An 11,246-nucleotide genomic window follows, 5' to 3' on the forward strand; every position below is an offset into this window, starting at 1 on the left:
CTTGAAAAGAATATACATAGGTAGGTACTCATTTGTATAGAATTTGGTAAAGGCGTTTGTAACCTCTAACGAACAAGAGTATACCTAATCACTTTTTTATTTATTTATTAAATACTACTAAATTATTATATATAAAATTCAAAAATATTTATTTTTCAAAATTGGCTTACAAAGTTAGCGCTTATTGAACGTCAAAAAGTAAATTACCACCAATGGTGCCGATTCCTGCAAACACCAACTTAAATCTAAATTTATCTTAGAAAACCTAATTTTATTTTAGTTTAGCAAAAAGTGCAATTCTGGCTTTCCGGTCGTCTAAATTTAAAATATTTTACGAAGATTTTTGACATGCTTAAATTTAATAGAACGTCTACGAGGTCTATGGTCAACCAGCTGGTGCCGTTTTTTTCGTAAAGAATTGGTAAAGAAGAATGAATGAAAGTGAGTGAATGAAATCGTCATTCGAACAAAAAAAATACATGTTTTTCTTATAATTTCGTACGAAGGAATACAAAATCATAATTTATGTGTGTTTTAGGAGCAAATACAATAAATAAATGCAATAAGACATTTTTCTATGAATTTTAAAACATACATCTGGCATTATTCTAAACCATAAAAAACACAGCGTCAAGATCATAAAAAAAACGTGTTGAGATTAGGTATCGTTAGGTTTTCAAATCAAAAATACTTAATAAAACAGAAAAATGACTAAATAAAAGGACGTCGATGAAGAGGAAGACCAAGGCGGAAGTAGTAAAAGTGGAAGTTGTGTTGTATCAGAACGACGGAACTCGCTGTGAATGCATATTAAAAGTCCTCAACCAACAAGACTCCTATCTTCTTCTTCGTCGTTCCCTCACTGCTGAGAATCGCAACCACAGGTCATGGTTGTCCATTTGGTACGGCTATATGCTGCGTGCACCGCCCTCTGTATGCTGCCGCCCACCGTCTCCTTCACGATGTCAGACCACCTCGTAGGCGCCCTTCCTCGCGCACGTTTGCCATCCATTTGCCCAACGATGATCTGCTTCTCCAGACTGTGCTTCGGAGACCGCATAATATGTCCGAAGAAGCTTAGGGCACGATTCCGGCATATTGGGGAGACTCATTCGTACACGTAAATAGCCTTAAATTACCAAGTAGAGAAAGTCCAGCGTGAGGTGAGCACGAAGTTTTGAAGACAGGAGTGATTGTATTAGATTTCCTCCTGAGCAGTTGCACTACAAATTAAGTGATGAAGAGGTGAGTGATCGAAAAAATATGTCATAGAAGAACTTGTAAACATCATATTAATCTGAGTTACTTGTATTAATCAGATTTTTTACTAATTTTCAGGCAATACTTGACAGAAACCTTGAGTGGGATGACATAATTATAAAAAAAATCAATAAGACGATGAACTCGTAATGTTTATAAAACATTAGTATGGAAGAATATTTGTGCATCTTGGAGCAATGGCAACATGTAAGCATATTCCTAGTTAAAAATATATAAGTGAGTGTTGCTCGTTGTAAGTGGATTTCCTTTAAGGCTGATTAGCCTCAAGCCTAGGATGGCCAGATATGAGGAACGGCTAATCCTGTTTTTTTCTCTAATGTGGTTTGTAAGACCAATAACCTACCTCATCAACCTGCTGCTGTGACTATTCGGGTATCCCAGACTAAAGGCCCTTGACGTAGCTTACTTATGTAATGAAATGACTATGTAGGTACTTAAGTAATTAGTAACGGAGTCAAGACTTCTCTCTTTGTGAATTTGCCTCTTGTGTATGAAACCGTTTACCATGCCAGTCATAGTAACTAAACACATAACGGCCTCCGTGGTCCAGTAGTTGAACGCTGTGCTCACAATCCAGAGGTCCCGGGTTCCCGGTGGAGAAAAATCACAGATATCACTTTGTATTCCTTGTTTTGACATTTGACATTACAGGCTGAACACCTGATTGTCCAAACATAAGATGATCAGTGCTTCAGAAGGCATGTTAAGCTGTTGGTCTGGGTTACTACTTACTAGTGTATGTAGTTGTTACATGAGTCATGTCAGGGGCCCTTGGCGGCTCAATAATAACCCAGACACCAGGGTTGATGAGGTTGGTAATCCATCTCATAACTCACATGATAGAAGAAGAATAGTAACTAAGGAAGGGATCTTCTTCCATATTATAATGGGCTAGGTAATGGACTCCAATGCGGGTTGGTGGAGGTGTTTTTTAGGGTTTTTTTTGGAGCAGCATGGTGGAGTATGCTCCGTACCCCCTCTGGTTAATTGAGGGGAGGCCTGTGCCCAGCAGTGGGATGTATATAGGCTGTTTATGTATGTAGGTAACGGACTAGTTATCTATCTTAAAAAACTGACTGCATGTTGTCTTGATTTTCTTGAAAGTTTAGAGAGATGGAAGTGTATACAGCATTTATAATATTTGTTTTCTCTTCAGATTTGGGAGTTGTGAGTGACAACGAGCAGATTACATAACAATGGGAGAATAACAAGGGCCTTAACTGAAAAAACTGGTGAATGTTCCCAAATAAACCTCACAGATGTAGAAGAAAGACAAAATAAATTTGTTTATTTATTTTATTTCTGTTCCCTACTAAACTAGTAATAAAACATACTTGTTACAAATACTTTTTGATTGTATTTTATTTATAACATCAAAACTTGCACAGAAAAAAGAAATATTTATATTTGTGATGGGTTGCTTATCTGTCACCACTCTGGTCATTATGTCCATCACAAGAGGCTGCAGTTGGTCTTCTTGGTAGTGCACGGCTCAGTCCATCCTGGTATGGTGGTGTGACTATGTATTTATGTACAGCACCACAATGGTAGGTATGTATGTAAGTATTTTTTTATACTCCTGGGTTCTTTCTTTATTCATCACCATCTAAAACAAGTATAATGCTTAGATAATTATTCTAATAAGAAACAAACATAAATAGCCTATTTATTATGTCCCACTGCTGGGCATAGGCATCCCTTCAATCAACCGGAGGGGATATGAAGCATACTACATGCTGCTCGACTGCAGATTAGTGACGGTGTTTGGGCTAAATAGCCCGGGAATAACTGCTTGACGTGCCTTCCGAAGCACAGAATCATCTGACTTCTTCAGACAATTGGATGATTCAAGCCTGCAATTTCCTGTCCATACAAAGGACCTTGACAGCCTCAAAGTGAGTTTGACGATGTCCCCATTGGGTATCAGACCTGGATCTCCAGATTGTGAGCTATGGTTAGAGAACCATTAGACCAAGGAGGCTGTTATATATATAACTCATAGGTAGACAGATTTGACATTCATATTTAATGTATTAACATACCTGAGAGAACATTAGGGATCCATATCACAGAAGTCTTTTTTGTTATTGGTGGCTCATAATTACAATTCAGGATGCAGTGGCTATTAGGACTACTTGCAAATGTCAAAGTCAAAGATTTATCACCTGAAATAAAAAACGATTATTTAGAATACATACATACATCAATTCATGCTTACATTTCCTAACGGGTTGGACAGAAACAGATATAATGATCAGAAGGATGTAAACAAAAATGTGGGTTCCGTCACATTCCCAGTACATTTAGCATGCCATGATATTCGTGGAAACTGAGATAAAGCAGAAAAGAGCTTGTAAAAGAAGTTTTTTAGCCCACCTTTTGTTACTGCTAACTGGCGATTATGTTTGGTTCACATCATAAAGTATTATAAAATAATCTAAAGGAATAAACCAACACAAGTAAGGTATCTACCCATAGCGGGATCAAGTGTGTTAGTAATTTGACTTGGGCAATAAACTGTTTGGTTGCTGCCATGTTATTTATACCTGATTACATTTACCTTGCTGTGGGGAGGCCTTCCTTCAGTGTACTTCTGTATTTCCATTCCATAGAAAGGTACATTACTTTTGTAGTAATTTTAAGTCCTTCAGGTCAAAGGCATAAGAAGAAGCAGGCAGAGCAGCCTACACTGCCTGCGCGCCTGGTAGGAGTCATTACAGTTTTGACACACACAGAGCTAGGTATGTGTTGATGTTGCACGTTAATCGTTAATATCACTGGCACTGCATTGTTTCAAGCATCCACCATACGGCCTAGTTGAAAGTAGTGTTTAAGATTCACACAATTAGATTGTCCTCTTAGATAAATGTTTGGATTAACTTTGAAGATGATACTCATGCCAGAGACATCATCATACCGGCTAAGAGTCTTTTGTTTCGATGTGCCTCCTCGCAGTCTTCTTTCTTTTACTAGTCTTGGGCGGTAAACGACGTAAAACAAATATTTCTCATTGACCCTTCTATTCGTATATTTAGAAGATTCTTTATCGCTATTTAAGCTATTTTGAGAGCGGCAAGGTCTTCCGAATGATCTGCAGGTGAAATCAGTGGCCGGAATTCACAAAAAGCGCCCAAAAAGTGCCGAAAAACTGATTCATGTACTTAATTTTAAGAAGTTTAATTTTATCCGGCAAGTTTAGAAAACCGTATAAAATTAATTTAGAATAAGAGTTTAACGTCAAATTAATGTTCGCTAGAATAGCTTTTTGTCGCCTAAACCTAAATTGAGTAATTTAGAAACGTCATTCCTAAATTTAAGATTAGGCGTCAACTAAAATGTGCCGCCAGAATACAAATCCAGTTTTTGACATTTAAACCGTAATCTTAGCTAATTTAAATTTAAGTGTGCCTGCCGGAATCGGCACCATAAGTCCTAAAGTGGGTACATTATATAATAAGCATCAAAAGTCCATTCCAAGTAGCACTTCGTATTATTTCTATAACGGACCACGCATATTAAAAAAATAAAATAAAAAAAAACACAATTAAAAAAATATCCATTAAGGCCGTCATAGGTATGCCATGTACCTAATTAGTCTCTTTTGTAACTATTTTCTTTTATTTTAGTGCAATAAAGTACCCATATTTGTATTCTACTGTATTATTTTTAAAATTGTGACGATTCCCTTCAGATACTGTTTTCACGAGGTCCGCTTGCCTAAGCTGAAGATGTGACGTGTCCGGTTTTTACGCCTGCCTGTCTGACCTTCAAACCAGCAAAGGGAAAGTCACCCCAATACAGATTAGGTCACATACCTCCGAAACGCATTTCTCGGGAATGTGGGTTTCATCAATGTTTTCCTTATCTTAAGATACAAACATGAAATCGAAAACTTTGAAAATCATTGGTTTACGTCTAAGCTGGGATTTGAACCCCGCAGTCTCATAGTGAGAGTCAAGTAGTCTTGCAACTCAGCTACCACGGCTCAAAAATAAATCAAAACAATCGTTTTGACTTATGTAATCACATAAATACGTAAGACTTTTAATATTATCATGTTAAGAAAAATAGTATTGTTTCGTCGCCTATACTCTTCCTACTCTTCTTTATTCAGCAGTCATTTTTTACATAACGACCGTCCCAATAGCCTAATACTACTGCTGCTTCTCACAACCTGTAGCCGGGGAAAAGAAGCTGCAAGAAAAACCTCGGCACAAAGCCCTAGACGTCCTAATCCTACAAAGTACAATTTCAAGTCAAAAGTCTTGTTAAACATAGACAGTCCTTTCGTCTAAACATCCGTAATGAGGTTACGGAAATTAGTACCTTCAGACGAACCCCCTATAATCCAATAAATCGAACAGACAATCGAGAGACGGGATCGCAAAAATCAATAGTCGATGCGCCGCGTTCCTCACAACAGGCTAAAGTACACCACTATGTTAAAAAAATATTTCTCTGACCCCTCTAACACTTCAAATCTACCTTTTTACTGTGCATTAAGATCGAAAACCGCGTATAGCAAGTTTGGAGTTATGCCGTTTTGAAACTCAAAGCGGAAAGAACGGATAATCGACGCCTAGCCTTGTGCGATATCGATTTTACTAGGGGCTACTTTTTCCACTACGCAACAACAAAAATATACCCATCTCTTTTTAGCATAAGCGGAAAATCTACGCCACAGAGCGGGAAAAGAGATGCTAACCAATGCGTCGCCAGACGAGGTACTATACCGCGGCGTTGCCATGACAACGGGTCAACCGAGGGGTAAGATCTCCGATATTCACCGTTATCAATTTTCGATATTTTTAGGTCACGCTGGAAAAATGGCTGAAGTTATCGTAAATGTGATCGTTAACGATAATTCAATAACCATACGACTAGAAAACGATGGCACAGAAGGAATAAAAGATTTGTCTATTGATTTGGTAAGTATTTTTTTGTCATAACAAAATGGAGCAAAATGGTTGTTTATTGCAACAGTTTGACAGATAAGTATTATTGATTTTATCGACTTTCCTTTATGGACGTCCAAAAAATATTAACTACGTCATCATTTTGATTGATGATAAGAATTTACGAAATACGGTCTCGAATGACAATGGTACAAATAGAATTTTGCGATCGCAGAAGCCATAGCATAGGTAGGTACTTATGAAATTGAATTAAAGAGGTTAATTTGGTTGATTTATTGCTTTGGTATCTATTTTAGTTAAGTATTAATTATGACTTTATAGTTATGTTACTAAACTTAAAACTTACAACAAATTATTATTTTATTTATTTTTTCCATGTCTTTCTGGAAATGTATTCTTTTTTTAATATGCGTCTATTTCCTTAATTAAGTAATTAATTTGAATATATTTAAATAAGTAGGTAGTTTTGGAGTTAAATGTTTAGGGTACCGATCATGAATTATTAACATAAACAGCCTATATACGTTCCACTGCTGGGCACAGGCCTCCCCTCAATCATCCAGAGGGGGTACGGATAATACTCCACCACGCTGCTCCACTACGGGTTGGTGTAGGGACTTTTACGGCTAAGATCCGGGACGAACGGCTTTACTGCCCTCCGAAGTACGGAATCATCTTACTTTCCGGACAATCAGGTGAGTCAAACCTGCAAAGCCCTTACCAAACAAAGGACAGTTTCACAAAGTGATTTCGACAATGTCTCAATCGGGAATCGAACCTGGATCTCCAGATCGTTAGCCTATTGCTCTAACCACTAGACCACAGAGGCTGTTCATTTAATAATATAATAATGATATTATATTAGTAAGACGCCCAATCCTGGGCAATGGCCTCCCCCAACGAGTGGGCCAGCCCAGCAGTGGGCGTCTTACGGCTGATGATGATGATGATGATGATTATATTAGTAGCTTTAATAGAAAGCTTTCCGCGACTTCTAGTTCGCCCTCGTGGACTGCAGTTATTATTATGTCATGAGTCTGTCCAAGGAAAGTACCCCGTGTCTGTGCCTGGTTTTTGATCTCTGTATGTGCCAAATATAAACCAAAACGGTCTAACGACCTCTGTCTGTGGTCCAGTGATTGAGCTGGACTCACGATCTGGAGGCACCGGGTTCGAATCCCGGTGGAGAAATAACACAAAAATCACTTTGTGATCCCTAGTTTTGTTAGGACATTACAGGCTGATCACCTGATTGTCCGAAAGTAAGATGATCCGTGCTTCGGAAGGCACGTTAAGCCGTTGGTCCCGGTTACTAGGCTGTTTACTGATGTAAGTGAGTAATCGTTACATGAGCCATGTTGGCGGCTCAATAATAACCCTGACACAAGGGTTGATGGGGTTGGTATTCCACCTCACAACCCACACGATAAGAAGAAGATCGGTCTAATGGTTGAGATGTAAAAAGCCGGTAAGTGCCAATCCGACTCGCGCACCGTATTTCGGAAATTATCTTTGCAGTTGAAAAACTATTGTCTCAGTCTCCATGTATAGAAATATGGTCGCGATTCTTTATCGACATTACCATCGACTTAATAGGTACTTTAGTATATAAATAATAAGTATTAAGTCATGAAACAAGCAGAAATATAATTCTTACTAAGTATCTCCCTAGCGTTATTTCGATTTCACAGGGTCCGTTTACCTAACCCGAAGATTTGACAGGTCCGGTTTTTTACATAAGCAACTGCCTGTCTTACCTTCCAACTCGGAAAACCAGTCCAATACAGGTTAGGTCACATATCTTCGAAACGAAGTACTAAGTACTTAAATATAATTTGCTTCAATTATGTCCTAGGAAGTCGTAGCCGGGTGTGAAGCCAAATCACTTCTCTACCATACTTCCTTCCCGCCATTTTATAACCGCGAAACCTTTTAAAAAGTTTTATGATAGTAGAACGTGCTCAACACCCTAGCTTAACCCTTAAAAGAAGAAAAAAAAAGCAAAAAGGTCAATGCACCCGGAAGATAGTGTGGCACGAGCCACAGGTGTGCGGTCGATAACATCGATTTTTGAAAAAAGATCGATATCTGACGTCACGCAACATGGCGGCTGCACGCGCAGCTGGCAGCTGATAAAAAGTTATGCTAATGTAATAGGGTGCTATAGTAATGGGGTGATTATATTTTTTGGCCACGCACGCAAATGTTCCAAAAGCTAGGTATGCCTTTGTTATTGATTTTTTTAGGGTTGTTATTTATGATTTCTGTGATGGGTCGATAAAACCGGTCGGAGGCGTTGAATATGTTGTAGAGCACATTGTTACTTTGTTTTCTCTTTTGATTTATTAGTTTACTTTTTAACAGCTATCCATGTCAAATGGATATTGTAGTGAAACTTTAATCAACAGAAACTTGCTAAGCAGTAAAATCTTAAAAAGTCTAAAGTCCAAGTCAGCGTCCTATATCCTACGATATAATACGTTCGTCTTGTGGTCCAGTAGTTAAGCATTGCGCTCACGATCCGGAGGTCCTGGGTTCAAAACTCCATGTGTTCACATTACAAAAATCACTTTGTGATCCCCAGTTAGCTTAGGACATTGCAGGTTGATCACTCGATTAAACAAGATGATTCGGGCTTCGGAGAGCACGTTAAGCAGTCGTGCCCGGCTACTAGTTACCTAATCTAAGTATTTAAGTCGTTACACCTCGTGCCAGTCAAACCTCCTCGTTTTTTTGAAGTCGGTTAAAAATAAACTGAACCTTATTTAGACTTTTATTCATACATGTGTTAGTAAAAGATAAAGTATGTTAAGTGGTATCAAAACCCCGACTTCTGACCAACTAGATTTACTTAAGAATCTAGTTAAGAATAAGTCCTTAATACCTGTCCACGTTGTATTCAGTAGTGTCTGTAAACGGTACAGTAGCTTGACGTATAGTACGCACCACCGTGCGGGAAATACGTGGTATAGGGGCGCCTCGATGTAGCTAGGGCTGCGATAATTTACGTATCGATAACAAGTCGATAAAAAAGTTTATAAAAGACAGAGTTCGTACATTTTCACATGTATAACAAGTCGATGTTTTAGGAAAGATGGAGTTCATAAATGTTTTATTTAGAGCAATAATAATAACCGCGATAAATGCGCTTGATTGTTTATCAATTCTTGAATATTGATCCAAGGGTGATATCTATTGCAAAATTATTATTGTTAGAGTTAATGACAGATTTGGTTTCTCCATCCAAACCAAAACTTACTTTTAATTAAAATACTTTTGGGTTTGGATTTAAAATATTAAAATATATTATTCGTCCCTTATGATGATGATGCGATATCTACATGAGATTTAATTTATATTACTTAACGTTTATATCAGACAAATTAAAAATAACTTTTATTTACATCTTAAAAAACAAAATAATATACAATGTGTCAAATAATAATAATAAAAAAACAGAAAATACCTACTTAACTAAAGATTATAGCTGTAGCAGGGATCTCTGCTTAGTCAAATAATCAACTATCGATTAAAATTATTGACATAGTTATCGATATTTTAAACTTTAATCGTTCGTTAAGTACAACACTAAATATCCCTTTGTCGCGAGCCAGGTGTCGACCGGGGTCATTGTGGAACTACCATACTGTGTCTATGTATCTCTGTGTGTGTAAAGTAGCTCACACACACACACACACACGCACACTCACACACACACACACACACACAATAGCTTGTTATTTTTGGGGGTTTCAAGTAAAACATATTTGGGACTTGCTTATTTCATAACTCAAACCTGTTATTAAATCTACTTTTTTGTGAACGCTTAAAAAGGTGTATTGAACGCTTGAATAAGTATTATTATTTAATATGGTATTTTTATTTGTTACATTCGACTTGGCTGTAGATTATGTTTTGCATAAAACCCAATTCACATACAAACCGGCCTTATGTTTTATTTACTTAGGGATTGTGTAGTTATGAGAAAGTAAATGTTTAGACGTAGCTGAAGTTTATTCGCTCACAGTAACTTTCCATGTATGTACGGTCACGAGCATTAATATGTATACACTTTGGTACCATGTCACGTTAACTTTTTTGACAAATTGAACTGTAAGTCTCACCAAATGTTAAATGTGTTAGTGCGACAGAGTCCTAAAGTGGGTACATTATATTGCTCATGACTGTACAGTACATACATACACCCAATGATGTTACATATTTCCTTACTGCTAGGTAATACGTATAGGGTATATTCTTGTAGGTAACATAGCAAACCGAATAACAGAAGTGTCATTGATAGGGATTACAAACTCTAGGCAAAGGGTGAATCTTTGATCACTGGACGTCGATATCGTAACTTGGTAACATAATTATAATGAATACTTTATTACACTACAAACACATAAGCATATACAAGTTCTAAAAGGATATTTGAAAATATTAAATTCTACTTGATATTAACTCAGAATCATGGTCTAAAATTCTGAATCATCCCCCTCAGTATTCGGTACGATGTCACTAACACCCTATCTACTTGTATGGCTACTTGTATGTACTTGTACGGAGTGTAAGTGAATTTCAAGTAGATTTTCCTGTTAGAAAACTCATGACATCATGACACTACAATTTGTGGTTTTTTAATTATTTTCCGTTCCATACTTTTGCGACGGAAAATTCCACTTGATGTCGTCTTAGAATCATGGTCTGAATCATCCCTCAAAGTTTTCGTTACGATGTCACTAACAACCTGTATAAGTAAGTATTTAATATTAAACAATATAGAATTTTGAGACTAAACTCACTGATAGTAGAAAATAAGATACACAAGTACCTATAGGTACCTACTGTAGTAACCTTATAAAATTATTGCATTATTTGTAACTAAGCAGCTCTACGGTTGAAGTCATGAAATATGAATCATTATACCAGGATGTAGTTAAGACCCTCTCCACTAGACTGGAAGTTCCACCATGAGGTAAGCTTGGCTCCAAGTACCAAGTGACAGCAATGCTCGAACGAGGGCAGACAGCTTACCACCGTCTCGAC

The 11,246-nt window shown here is 37.4% G+C and overlaps 2 long non-coding RNA genes across 2 annotated transcripts; one reads left to right on the forward strand and one right to left on the reverse strand.

Moving 5' to 3' along the window:
- The first annotated feature begins 234 nt into the window (after positions 1-234).
- Positions 235-2,627, forward strand: LOC126377938 (uncharacterized). The gene is made up of 2 exons (XR_007568010.1): positions 235-1,467; positions 2,438-2,627. It is a non-coding gene; the product is annotated as an uncharacterized LOC126377938 (long non-coding RNA).
- On the reverse strand, positions 2,626-3,436 carry LOC126377946 (uncharacterized). The gene is made up of 2 exons (XR_007568017.1): positions 3,324-3,436; positions 2,626-2,887 (listed from the first exon to the last, which is right to left on the reverse strand). It is a non-coding gene; the product is annotated as an uncharacterized LOC126377946 (long non-coding RNA).
- Positions 3,437-11,246: the final 7,810 nt, after the last annotated feature.

Source organism: Pectinophora gossypiella, chromosome 24 (genome assembly GCF_024362695.1).
Source record: "Pectinophora gossypiella chromosome 24, ilPecGoss1.1, whole genome shotgun sequence".
NCBI lineage: Eukaryota > Metazoa > Arthropoda > Insecta > Lepidoptera > Gelechiidae > Pectinophora > Pectinophora gossypiella.